This window comes from Mustela erminea, chromosome 5, assembly GCF_009829155.1.
Source record: "Mustela erminea isolate mMusErm1 chromosome 5, mMusErm1.Pri, whole genome shotgun sequence".
NCBI classification, from domain to species: domain Eukaryota; kingdom Metazoa; phylum Chordata; class Mammalia; order Carnivora; family Mustelidae; genus Mustela; species Mustela erminea.
Genome location: NC_045618.1, coordinates 46,380,020 through 46,392,727, shown reverse-complemented (window position 1 = coordinate 46,392,727; position 12,708 = coordinate 46,380,020).

The following is a 12,708-nucleotide window of genomic DNA, read 5'->3' as shown; positions in this document are numbered from 1 at the left end:
CACAAGCAGAAACAGCTTATGCAAAACCAGGGGTAGAGGCTGGCAGGGGTGGAAGATACGTCTCTCTCAGATGAGGAAACACTATCAAGTTGAACTCATGTTTCTTAATCTCTAAGCATCTTGCTTCCAAAGACAGAGGTGTTCCCTGCTAGCAATGTGATTTTGGTCAAGTCGGTTTCTCCAGGACCTCATTTTCCTCATCTACAAATGAAAGAGTTGGTTGTAGACTTAAAACTAATATGATGTTATATGCCCATTCTATCTTAAAAACAAATGAATGAATAAATATTTTTTACAATGAAGGAGTTAGTCTTGATTAGAATCTAAACCATCTCTAACGTCTTTTCCATAATTTTTGGTGAGGCTAAGAACACAGTTCCCAGGATGCATTTGCTTTACCAAACTGCTGATGATTCACTGGGTGTTCCCTTCCTTTGTGGAGACTCTCACGCTAGGTGGACAGAACATTCATTTTAGAAAAGCCCTGGGGTTTCAGTCTCAGCCTGCTGTACACTGGCTGATCAGCCAGTTACTGAGAGTGAACTGTACAAGGATGGACCCCTTGTGTCCATCATGGAGAAAGGGCACAGGCAGACAGAGGGGCCCATCCGGCCGCTTCGGTTTCCAAGCATGGATGTTTTCCAGGCAGAATGCTCTCTAGAGTCTGGAGAGCTTTAGCAGCTGAGCTGATAGAGGAAAATGTCACCAAGATGTCAGGACAAGAACAGATTTGAAAGACTGAGAGGACTTCAGCCAAGTCGGAGGCCGTACAGGGACCGGTGGAGTTTCAGACAAAGGGACAGCTAGAGCTAAGGAGCAGAGGTAGAACTGTGCACTGAAGGCTTTTGGTTACAAGTACCAGAGGCTGCCATGCCAGCAGACCTCTGGAAGGATGGAAACCAGAACTGCAAAGCCATCCGAATCCAGGCCATCACTCTTTGGCTGTGCACTCTTATTCTCTCTCAGGAATTTTTGCTTTCTCTCAATCTCTAACTCATTCCTGCCCTACATGTTCTTTTTCTCAGACTGTTTGTTTCTCTCTCTACTTTCCAGGTCCCTCTCTCTGGTCAGTTTCTCAATCTCTCACTGTCTCGGTCTCTCTCACTCTCACTGTGTGGTCTCTACTCTCTTCAGGACCCCCTAGTTTCTCTTTGCACATCCGTTTTCTGCGCTCCCCCGGGGTTCATAGGAAGGATGGTCATCTCAAGTCAAAGAAGAGCCTGCCCTAAATCCAGATTCCTTGATTAGAGCAACTGATTGGCTTAGTTTGAATCAGGACTCCACCTCTCGTCCAATCAGCTGAGGCCATAGTGAGGCGTGTGGCATAAAGGGCAGTCCTACTGACGGGTCATGGTTGCTGGGGAGGTGGGGGAAGTTCTTGGAGAAAGGTGATCCTGATGAGCTGTGAAGACTTCAAGGGGATAGTGAACAGATGGATCACTGTGGATTTGCTGGGAGTTGAGGGGTTTTTATTTCCAAACAACGGGGAATTTTAAATACATTAAATAAGATCTGTGTGGTACCTGTACTTTGAAATATTTAGTCTTTCTTCATGACCAAGTCCTTGGTCAGTTTTTGCAGTTTCTTTGTGCAGCTTGGGGTGGGGGGAGTGTATTCTCTAATCATTGGGTGCATTATCTCAAACTTGTTAATTGTTCAACTGAGAAAATAAGGAGTGTACTGGAATCTTTCACTAGGTGGCGCACGCATTTTCTCCCAGTTATTCAATTTTGGCTTTATATATTTTGAAGCTATTTATTTTTTTAAGATTCTACTTATTGATTTCAGAGAGAGAGAGAGTGTGTGTGTTAATGAGAGGGGGTAAGAGCAGAAGGAGAAAGAGAAGCAGACTCCCCGCTACTAAGCAGGGAGCTCCAAGAGCGGCTCATCCCAGGATCCTGAGATATTACCCTAGAGGAAGGCATCCCCTTAACCGACTGAGCAACCCAGGCACTCCTAATTTGAAGCTATTTTAAGGATGCATATTAAGTATTGAATTTTAGTGACTTCTTGCGGCCTAAATCTTTTATCATTATGTAATTATGTTTTTAGTTCCTATAATGCTTTTCTTGTCTTAAAGCCTGTTTTGTCTAATAATATAGCTCCCAACTTTCTTTGGGTTATTATTTGTTAGTAAAAAAGTATCTTTTTACTTTTGACTTTCTGCATCCTTTTAAAAGATGTGTTTCTTGTAAGCACCATTATAGCTGGTTTTAGCTTATTTTAGTAAATCTAACAATTCATCTTTTAACTTGTGAGTTTAGTAAATACATATGGTGATTAGAGTTATGCTTGGATTGGTTTTTACCTTCTTACTTGCTGGGCTCTAAATCACTTTTCCTCTTATTGTCAGCTTTTGGATTGGGTAATATTTTTCTTATTCCACTTTTTTTCCTTATATTGATTCGGAAGTTTTATATTTTTGTTATTCTTCTAGTGTTTTCTCTTGAATTTTTATTATACATACTGATTTTAACAAAATCAAAGTTAATTGTATCTTCACCCCTTGAACTATTTTAGTTATTTTACCCTTCAAAATAAACACTCATTATCTTATACAATGTCTGTTTAGACTTATTTACATTTGTCACCTCAGACCTTGCTTTTAAGGTCATTTTTCTTCTTCCTGAAGAGTATCTTTTTTTTTTTTTTTTTTTTAATAGGCTCCACACCCAGTGCAGAGCCCAACTCGGAGCTTGAACTCAACCTTGAGATCAAGACCTGAGCTGAGATCAAGAGTCAGATGTTTAACCAACTGAGCCCCCTCAGGCACCCTTGAAGAATACCTTTTAGAAATAATTTTAGTGAAGGTCTACTGTTGGTAGAATGATTAGATTTTTAAAATTGAATTATAATTCCACATACCATAAAATTCACAATTCAGTAGCTTTCGTGTATTTACAAAGTTGTAAAAACCACCATTACCTTCTAATTCTAGAACATTTCATCCCAGAAAGAAACCCCATACAGATTAGCAGTCACTCCCTATCCCTCCTCCACTAAGCACCTGGCAACCACTTTGTCTTTATGGATTAGCCTATTCTGGATATTTCCCATAAATGCAACCATACAGTATGTGATCTTTAATGTATGGCTTCTTTTCATTTAGCATATTTTCAAGGTTCATCCATGTCTTGGCATGTATTGTTATTTTGTTACTTTTTATGGCTGAATAGTATTCTATTGTATGGACATACTACATTTATCTGTCAGATGATGAACATTTGAGTGTATCCACTATCTGCCTATTTTAAATAATGCTAGTATGAACATTAACATACAAGTTTTTGTATGGAAATCTTTTTCAGTTCTCTTAGGTGTATACTCAAGAGTGGAATAATTAGGTCATGTAGTAACTATGTTTAACTTTTGAGGAACTGTCAAATTGTTTTCCATAGCAGCTACCTCATTTTATATTCTGACCAGCATGAGGGTTCTAATTCCTTCACATTCCTGGCAATATTTGGTGTTTTCTGCTCTTTCAAATGAAAGTCATCTAACAAGTATGAAATATCTCATTGTGATTTTGATTTGTATTTCCCTAATGGCTAGTGATGTTGAGCATCTTTTCATACAGTTACTGGCCATTTCTATATCTTCTTTGAAGAAATGTCTGTTCAAATCCTTTGCCCATTTTCTTAATCTGCTCAGGCTGCTATAGCAAAAATACCAACAACATGCGTGGCTTATAAGTAACAGAGATGTATTTCTTATAGTTCTAGATACTGGGAAGTCCAAAATAAAGGTATCAGCAGATTTGATACCTGGTGAAAGTCTGCTTCCTGGTTCACAGATGCATGGTGGAAGGGGCAAGTTTATATAAGGGCACTAATCTGATTAATGAGGCCCCCACTCTCATGTCCTAATCACTTCCCAAAGACCCCCATCTCCTAGTATCATCACACTGGAGATTAGGTTTCAAGACATGAATTTTGGGGGGACACATTCAGTCTGTAGCACCCATTTTTAAAAATTGGGTTGTCGGGGTGCCTGGGTGACTCAGTGGGTTAAAGCCTCTGCCTTCAGCTCAGGTCATGATCCTGAGGTCCTAGGATCAAGCCCCACATCGGACTCTTTGCTCAGCAGGGAGCCTGTTTCCCTTCCTCTCTCTGCCTGCCTCTCTGCCTACTTGTGATCTCTGCCTGTCAAATAAATAAATAAAATCTTTTTTTTTTAATTTAAGTAAATAAATAAAATTGGGTTGTCTTTTTATTATTGAGTACAGAATACTAGACCCTCATCAATATTTGATTTGCAAATACTTTTTCCTATTCTGAGATTTGTCCTTTCATGGTCTTAATAAGGGTCCTTTGAAGCACAAAAGTTGTTAATTTTGATAGAGTCTTATTTACTTATTTATTTCTGGTTGTTTACACTTTTGGTTTCATATCTAAGAAACTGTTGCCTAATCCAAGGTCATGAACTTACATCTATATTTTCTTTTGGAAGTTTTATAGTTTTGGGACACCTGAGTGGCTCAGTTGATTAAGTGTCTGCCTTTGGCTCAGGTCACGATCCCAGAGTCCTGGAATCAAGTCCCACAATGGGCTCCTTGCTCAGTGGGGAGCCTGCTTCTCCCTTTACCTGCTGTTCCTCACCCCTGCTTGTGCTCTCTCTCATTCTCTCTTTCACACAAATAAATAAAATCTTTATAGAAAAAGTTTTATAGTTTTAGCACTTACATTTAGGTCTTTGATTCCTTTTAGGTATTATATATATCCTCAAATCCTATATAGATTATATATATATAAAATCTCCAACTTTGTATGTAAATATCTGGTTGACCCTGCACCATTTGGTAAAAAGATTCTTCTTTGCCATTGTATCCTTTTAAAGATGGCACTCTTGTTGAAAATCAGTTCACTGTAAATATGACGGTTTATTTCTAGATTCTCAATTCTGTTCTATTGTTGTGTATGTCTACTCTTATGACAGTGCAAATCCATCTTGATTACTTCAACTTTGTAGTAAGTTCTGAAACCAGGAAGTATGAGTTCTCCAACTTTGTTCTATCAAGTTTTTATCTGAAAATATCTTTATTTTGTCCTAATACTTGAAGATAGTTTTGCCAGTGTATAAATACTAATTAAATTTATCCATCTGATTTTAACAATTACATTTTTCATCTCCAAATGCTTTTTGTTGTTGTTTTCAAAACTATTCGGTAACTTCTGATAGCTTCCAATTACGTGCTCATTCTTAAAAAATGACTCCTGGGGCAACCCTCTTGGGTCTCCTCTCTCCTTGGGAGCTTTGTACTATCAGTTTGCTGCCACCACTCTGTCTGGTCTACTTCTTCATTCTTCAAAGCAGTCTGACCAAGAACCATAAGCACAGAGAAAAAAAAATCCTGCAGCATTTATGGGGGCTCATCTGGGATCTCCACCAGCACTAAGGACAACTAACCATGAGTAGTGAGTAGTGAGCAGCAAGTCTCTTTCTCTTTCCCCATTTTGTTTGTTGAAAAACAGCGGGCACCCATCAGACCTGTAAGAGCAATTAGTGTGACTGCCATTCTTGAGTCTTGGGTGGCAGGCTCCCGGGGCTCCTTTCTGACCCCCCCACCAGCAGAAGTTGGGAATGTCAGTTTGGTGAGGACTCAGAACTCCTTTAGGACAGAAGACCAGATATGAGGGACCTAGAGAAAACTGAGCAGCAACTGAGGGTCCTGACCAAGGCTACCCTTTGGTGGACACCCAAAGGTTCTTGGAAGGACCTGGTTCCTTACTTGCCCATCCAGGCATCCAGAGAGAAACCCCTCTACTATTCTTTTCTTGGCTGATTCCTTCCCTAGGAGAATGAGTGGGAAAGCCCAGGACAGTTGCTCAGACATTCTCTTGTGAGTGGTTTGGGTAGCCTCCAAGGGATCTCACTCACAGTTCCCTGTTTTACGGTGAGGAACAATCTCCTGTTTCTGACTCCTCCTATCCTGGGCATTATTGGAACACCCCTTGGACTGGCTACACTACCTATGTGAAGAAATGACCAAGCAGGGCAGAAGAACTAAGATCTAAAGGACTTCCCAACTTTTAGGTTCCATCGGGGCTTATCCCACGTGGATTTCCCCTCCCTGGGTGCCCTGTCTTGTCCTTCCATGTGGCTATGCCAAACAGAACAATTCTGCTAAAAGATGATTATGTGGCTATGCCAGACAGAACTACTCTACTAAAAGAAATCTAGTATATTCATTGACTTCTAAGGGAATCCTGAGGGTGGGGAAACCAGGATCACTCTCTCGAGGTATGGCCGAGCCTGGGTAACCACAATTACTCCCATCACCTCACAGAGAGGACCACGACTCTGGCTGTCAGTCACGTGAGTAGCTAGGGCCATACATCAGGGAAAAGATGAGGAGGAACTGTGATAGGGGATTCTTTTTTCCTCTCTTCCCAAGTCTCCCTGATCAACTATAAGAAATTAAGGTAAGGGGTGCCTTTTCCTCTTTTCTTATAAACCTGACCAAGGCCCTTACTCCTTTAGAGTCCCTTTCTGGGATTATAGGCTACAGGAAGGGTATCAGATCTATAAATTGTTCAATATCACTTGCTTGGAGGACTTCCTGTGTGTGTTTTCAGATTTATTTATTTATTTATTTATTTGCGAGAGAGCACAAGTGGGAGGGAATATCAGGTAGAGGGAAATGGAGAAGTAGACTTCCTGCTGAGCAAGGAGCCCAATCATGACCCGAGCTGAAGGCAGATGCTTAACGACTGAGCCACCCAGGCACCCCCGCTTCCTGGTTTTAACTGGGCGAAAGCAACTCATTTTCCTTTGTTCTCAGGCATGGCCACAATACAAGCTGGAGGGCGAGACATGGCCCCATGAAGGACTTAGCCTTCCTGGTTTTAACTGGGGAAAAAGGCGACTCATTCTCTTTTGTTCTAATCTGTTATGCAAGATAAACCAGCCCTTCTGGGTACTCTCTTCTGACTCCCACCCCTGTGTGGGTAGGAGGAAGAAACAAAGGAACACCACATCTACATCAAAAGTAGATAGGCAGGGGCGCCTGGGTGGCTCAGTGGGTTAAGCCGCTGCCTTCGGCTCAGGTCATGATCTCAGAGTCCTGGGATCGAGTCCCGCATCAGGCTCTCTGCTCAGCAGAGAGCCTGCTTCCCTCTCTCTCTCTCTCTGGCTGCCTCTCCGTCTACTTGTGATTTCTCTCTGTCAAATTAATAAATAAAATCTTTAAAAAAAAAAAAAAAAGTAGATAGGCAAATGGAGTCCACAGGGGAATCTCCACCCCTGTCTCCATCCTTCTTAGGGTAAGATCAGGTCTCCTACCTGTTCCACCCTATCCTGGAACCCCTGCTGATGCTCAAAGGCTTTACCCCCTGCAAGAACAGCTAGTGCTCCAAGGGGGACCAAGAGGAGGTGCTGTTGTAGGACCTGAGATGAAGGGGGACCTCAGAGTTTTCCGAACTTGGATATAATGCCTCTGTTAAATCAGACCCTCTCCAAAGCAAAAAATGTGGGGTTCTGTCCACTACTGAAACATGCAGGGATCAAGGGATGGATAAGCCCATGGGTGGCTTCCAATTGGAGCCCAGGCTGTATCACCTCAAGACCCCAACTGGGACCTAATGATCCCCGTGGAAACTGCTATCACCATCACTTGCAAGACTGCATCATAGAGGGATTGAACAGTACAGGGGGGCTTCTCCCTCATTCACATCCCGGGTTAATGACTATAATTAGAGCCAACTGTTCAGCCTACCTCTGAACAAAGACTTCAAGGAATATTCCTAAGCAGCAGCCAAAACTCCTTTTGTTTGGGGGAAATTCCCTGTTTTCTATCATCTGACATGGACTGCACGTTTCCACTTCGGTGGGGAAAAAAACAAAGTGTTTGCTCCTCTGTCCAAGCTGATGAGGTTTAGATCCAAGAGTGATTCCATCTAGGTTTGCTGAAGGGCAAATGGCTTGTGTTAACAAGGTGGTTAATCTCATCTATCTCAAAGTTTTCTTGGGTAATTGTTAAGAAAGTTTTGCTTAGTTGGTAAATGGGATTACATCTAGGTCTTCTCCAAATAGGATAAAGTGCCAAGGCATTGATTACCAGACATTGGCTTTTTTTTTTTTTTTTAAGATTTTATTTATTTGACACAGAGAAAGAGATCACAAGCAGGCAGAGAGGCAGGCAGAGAGAGAGGGGCAAGCAGGCTCCCGGGAGCAGAGAGCCTGATGCGGGCTCGATCCCAGGACCCCAAGACCACCCCAACCCTAAGGCAGAGGCCCAACCCACTGAGCCACCCAGGCACCCTGGGTTGTGCTTTTAAAGGATGTTTGGGTCTGTTAGTAAAAAATCGTGGTAATTTTAATCTGTCTCAAAGTTTTCATGGGTAATCATTAAAGATAGCTTTCAAAGTCTCTAGTAGAGGATATTTGGGTCTGTTGGTAAACAGGATGCAAACTGTTAACCCAAACTCAGGAAGAAAACACCAACCATTTTCTTAGGAAGATTGAGAGAGTCTCTCATTAAATACATAGCTATCTCCCCTGGTTCTCCTGAGGCCAAGATCATTCTTAAAGACCCAATTGGCTCCAGTTACTTGGAAAAAAACGCAGAAGTTGGCTGTTGGCCCCTGGGGGACCCAAGAAGAGCTCTAATAAGCTGCCAGCAGGTCATTTAAAACTGGGACCAAGTGAGGAATAGAAACTAAAGAAAAGGTCTAAGGCTTTAGTTGCCATCTTGCCTGCTGTTGCCAGCTTGACCTTCTGAGGCTCTGGCCTCCATGGCCACCCTGGACTTGAGAATGCCCCCAGCGGCAAAAAGCAAGGCCCAGTAAACCTTGTCCGGCTGGTGGAGAACACCGGAAATCTGAATGCCCTTGGGGAATTCAATCTGCAAGGGCTCAGGTGGCCAGTACCCCTGAACAGTACTGATGGGGCCCGGGGTTCTGCATGGTGGCTCCTCTGAACCACTCACCATAGGGAACCAAGAGCCTCAGGTGATTTTTGGAAATAGAAGGAAAACCAGTCAATTTCCTTCTTTTTTTTTTTTTTTTTTAAAGATTTTATTTATTTATCAGAGAGAGAGAAGAGCAAGCACAGGCAGACAGAATGGCAGACAGAGGCAGAGGGAGAAGCAGGCTCCCTGATGAGCAAGGAGCCCGATGTGGGACTCGATCCCAGGACGCTGGGATCATGACCTGAGCCGAAGGCAGCTGCTTAACCAACTGAGCCACCCAGGCGTCCCAATTTCCTTCTTGATACTGAAGCCACCTTTTCTCTTCTACTCTCCAGTGGGCCTACTGTCCAACTGCAGTGCTGCCATTAAGGGTATCACTGGGGGCACCCAATAGTCAATTTTTTTTCTCACTTTCTGGGATACACCTGGGGAGATCCAATTTTCTCTTATGCTTTCTTAATGCCTGAGAGCCCCACACTTCTCAATTAGAGATACTGATGAAGTTCTAGAACCTAGGTAAGGTTCGGTGGTCTGAGGTCCGGAGCCGATGACCAAGAATGAATTCTTGAGACATCTTTGGTGCAAAATGGTGGTTTATTAAAGCATGGGGACAGGACCCATGGGCAGGAAGAGCTGCTGCCCTGGGTTGTGAGAGATGGCAGGTTATATACCTTGGCGTTGAGGAAAGGTGAGGGGAAGGGAGGTTTCAAGGGAGCTTTCATATGCTAAAGAGGGCCTACAAGGTGCCGGGATACTAAGGCCTTGCGGCTTGATTAGTGTTGTCTTTTGGCAAGCCATTCACATTTCTGCTATCAAGTGTCTTTGTTAGTGAGATTTAGGTTTAGAAGAGATTTAACTGTATTTACATTTCCTCCTACCTCAGCCTCCTCGGTTTTGTTTATGGTGGGGAGGGAGACATTAGGGCTTGAGGAACTGAGTTATTTGCCTCTGGAAATTCTGCTATTGATAAGGTAACTTCTTTGTTTGTAGATCTCTAGGATATTTGTAAACCAAGGGAGACTCCTGTCTTACAGGATTGTGATCTCTGCAAGTTAACTATTTGTTTATCGTTTATGGCAGTCAGGGGTGCCTGAGGAATGCTACACATATTACCGAGGGGGAGCGGATAGAGAGGGGGTACAAGGTGTCAGCTTTTGCTTTGTCTTCAGCCAGCCTCCTGCTCCCTCATCAATACCAAGTCTTACATGTTTAGTCCCTGGGCAGACTAGCAATTGCCTTCCCTTAATAGAGACTAGTATTAATTCCCAGGTCTGGGCAACTTAGGCTGAAGTGGCTTGGGCCTTAAGAGCAGGGCCCATTCCCATACCTCTTAAGGACCCCACAACTTTCCCTTGTTGGAAAGGTTTTTTAGGCTTCACAGGACACTGTCACTGTTGGAACGTGGATACCAGGATATGAAGAAATAGCACACCCCCTCTATCAGTTTATCAAGAACACCCAGGCAGCCAGTACCTGTCTAGTAATGTGGGATCCAGAGTCAGAAAAAGCTTTTAAAAATTTCAGGAGGAACTTACTCCCTGTCCCAGCTTTAGAGGGAATGGTTTTGGGTGTCCTAACCCAGGCGCTGGGGGCCAGTGCAACAGCAAGTGGGGTATTTACCAAGTGCTTGTTAGAGCCTTTCTGGGAAGACCCACATACAGTGAATGCAGCCACTCCAACAGCAATCAAAGTGCCTCAATTTGAAGCCCAGATCCACCATTCCAGAGTCAAACCCTGGTGCCCAAGGGGGGCTAAAAAAACAAGGAACTGAAATCACTCTCTGAACCCAGAAAGGACCTCAAACAAGACATGGGTAATTCTTCTTAAATGTTACTTTCCCTTTATCCCATCAAAATCATAATCCTTATTGCATTCCTTTTGCCCGCCCCCTAGGAGTTCACTAAAACATCCTGTGTCTCTTGGGACACCTGATTGGCTCAGCCAGTTAAGTGTCTGCCTTCAGCTCAGGTCATCATCTCAGGGTCTTCATCAGGATCCTTGCTGAGCATGGAGCCTGCTTCTCCTCACTCTCTGCCTGCTTCTCTCCCTGCTTGTGTTTCCTCTCTGACAAGTAAGTAAAATATTTAAAAACAAAACAGCCTTTATCTTTCCTTGGACTCGTGACTGTACTCGATCTTGCATCGTGTTTTGAGCCTTGCCTCCTAAATCCCCTAACCTTCTTTGTATCTTCCAGAGTAAAGGTCATCAAACACCAAATTGTGGTTAGGATGAAGTCTCACATAGAGGTCAAACCTGTCATCTATAGGAGACCCCTGGATAGATCAGAACATGAGGGCCCAGTCCAATGCCCTGGCCCCTGGCCAGCAGGAAGTAGTTTTGATGAGGGAGCAGGAGGCTGGCTGAGGACAAAGCAAAAGCTGGTGCCTTGCACCCCCCCACCCCACTCTCCATCCGCTCCCCCCCGTCATATGTGTAGCATCCCTCAGGCAGCCCTGACTGCCATGAACAATAAGCAAATAATTAATTTGCAGAGCTCACAATCCTGCTAGACAGGAGTCTCCCTTGGCTTACAAATGTCCTAAATCTCACTAACAAAGACGATTGGTAGCAGGATTGTGACACCCCACCAAAAAGTCTCCCAACTATCTTAATGTTAATGGCTGGTCTAAAGACAACATTGATCCAGTCTCAAGGGCAAGGCCTCCGGCAGGCTTGGAACATCCTGGCACCTTGTAAGCCCTCTTTAGCATATGAAAACTCCACTGAAACCTCCCTTCCCCTCACCTTCCCCCAACCGCAGGGTATATAACATGCCTACCCTCACAACCCGGAGCAGCTGCATCTCTGCCTGCCCACGGGCCCTGTCCCCGTGCTCTAATCACCTTTTGCACCAACGACGTCTTAAGAATTCTTTCTTTAGTCGTCAGCTCTGAACCTCCTCATCCCACCGAACCTGACTTAGGTTCTGGGACTTCATCAGTTTGATCAATCGTTGCCCTTCTTCCCAATAGCAGTTAGGATTACCTTTTGGGGTGGGGGGGTGGTAAACGAAGGAGGATAGTTTGCAGGCGGGCAGGGACCAACTCCCAAGGCCCTAAGGGGAACCACCCTTAAAAGGATTTTATACCACCTTGGAAGGAGCCCTCCACCCTGTCCCTCATGACAAAGATCTGATTGGATGAGAGGCTCAAGGTGGGTTAATCAGGTTAATCAGATTAAAACAGCCCACCAACAAGCCCATAAAAACCCCTAGACTTTGCTATAGATCACTTAGTAAACATGACTTTGCTGCCCACCACTCTAAAAAAATAATAATAATAGCTCCTGAGTCTATTACTGATTCTTTAAAATATTCACATGATATGTGGAATTTTAGGGAAAAAAACCCAGATGAACATATGGGAAGGGGGAAAAAAGAGAGGGAAATAAATCATAAGAGATTTTTAAGGATAGAGAATAAACTGAGGGTTGAGGGAGGGAGGGTGGAGGATGGGATAAATGGGAGATGGGCATGAAGGCATTTGTTATGATGAGCACAGGGTGTGACATGTAAGATGAATCACTAAATTCTACTTCTGAAATCAGTATTGCACTATATGTTAACTAGAATTTAAATAAAAATTGTAAAATAGAAAACTCATGATAAATTTTCATTCTATGCAGTCACATAGAATTTACATATACGTTCTTAGAGAATTTGCTTCCTTTTTGTAAGCCCATCAATGCAACAAAAACTGTGTTTCAGGGCACCTGGATGGCTCAGCTGGTTAAGCCTCCGACTTTTTTTTTTTAAGATTTTATTTATTTATTTGACGCAGAGAGATCAGAAGTAGACAAAG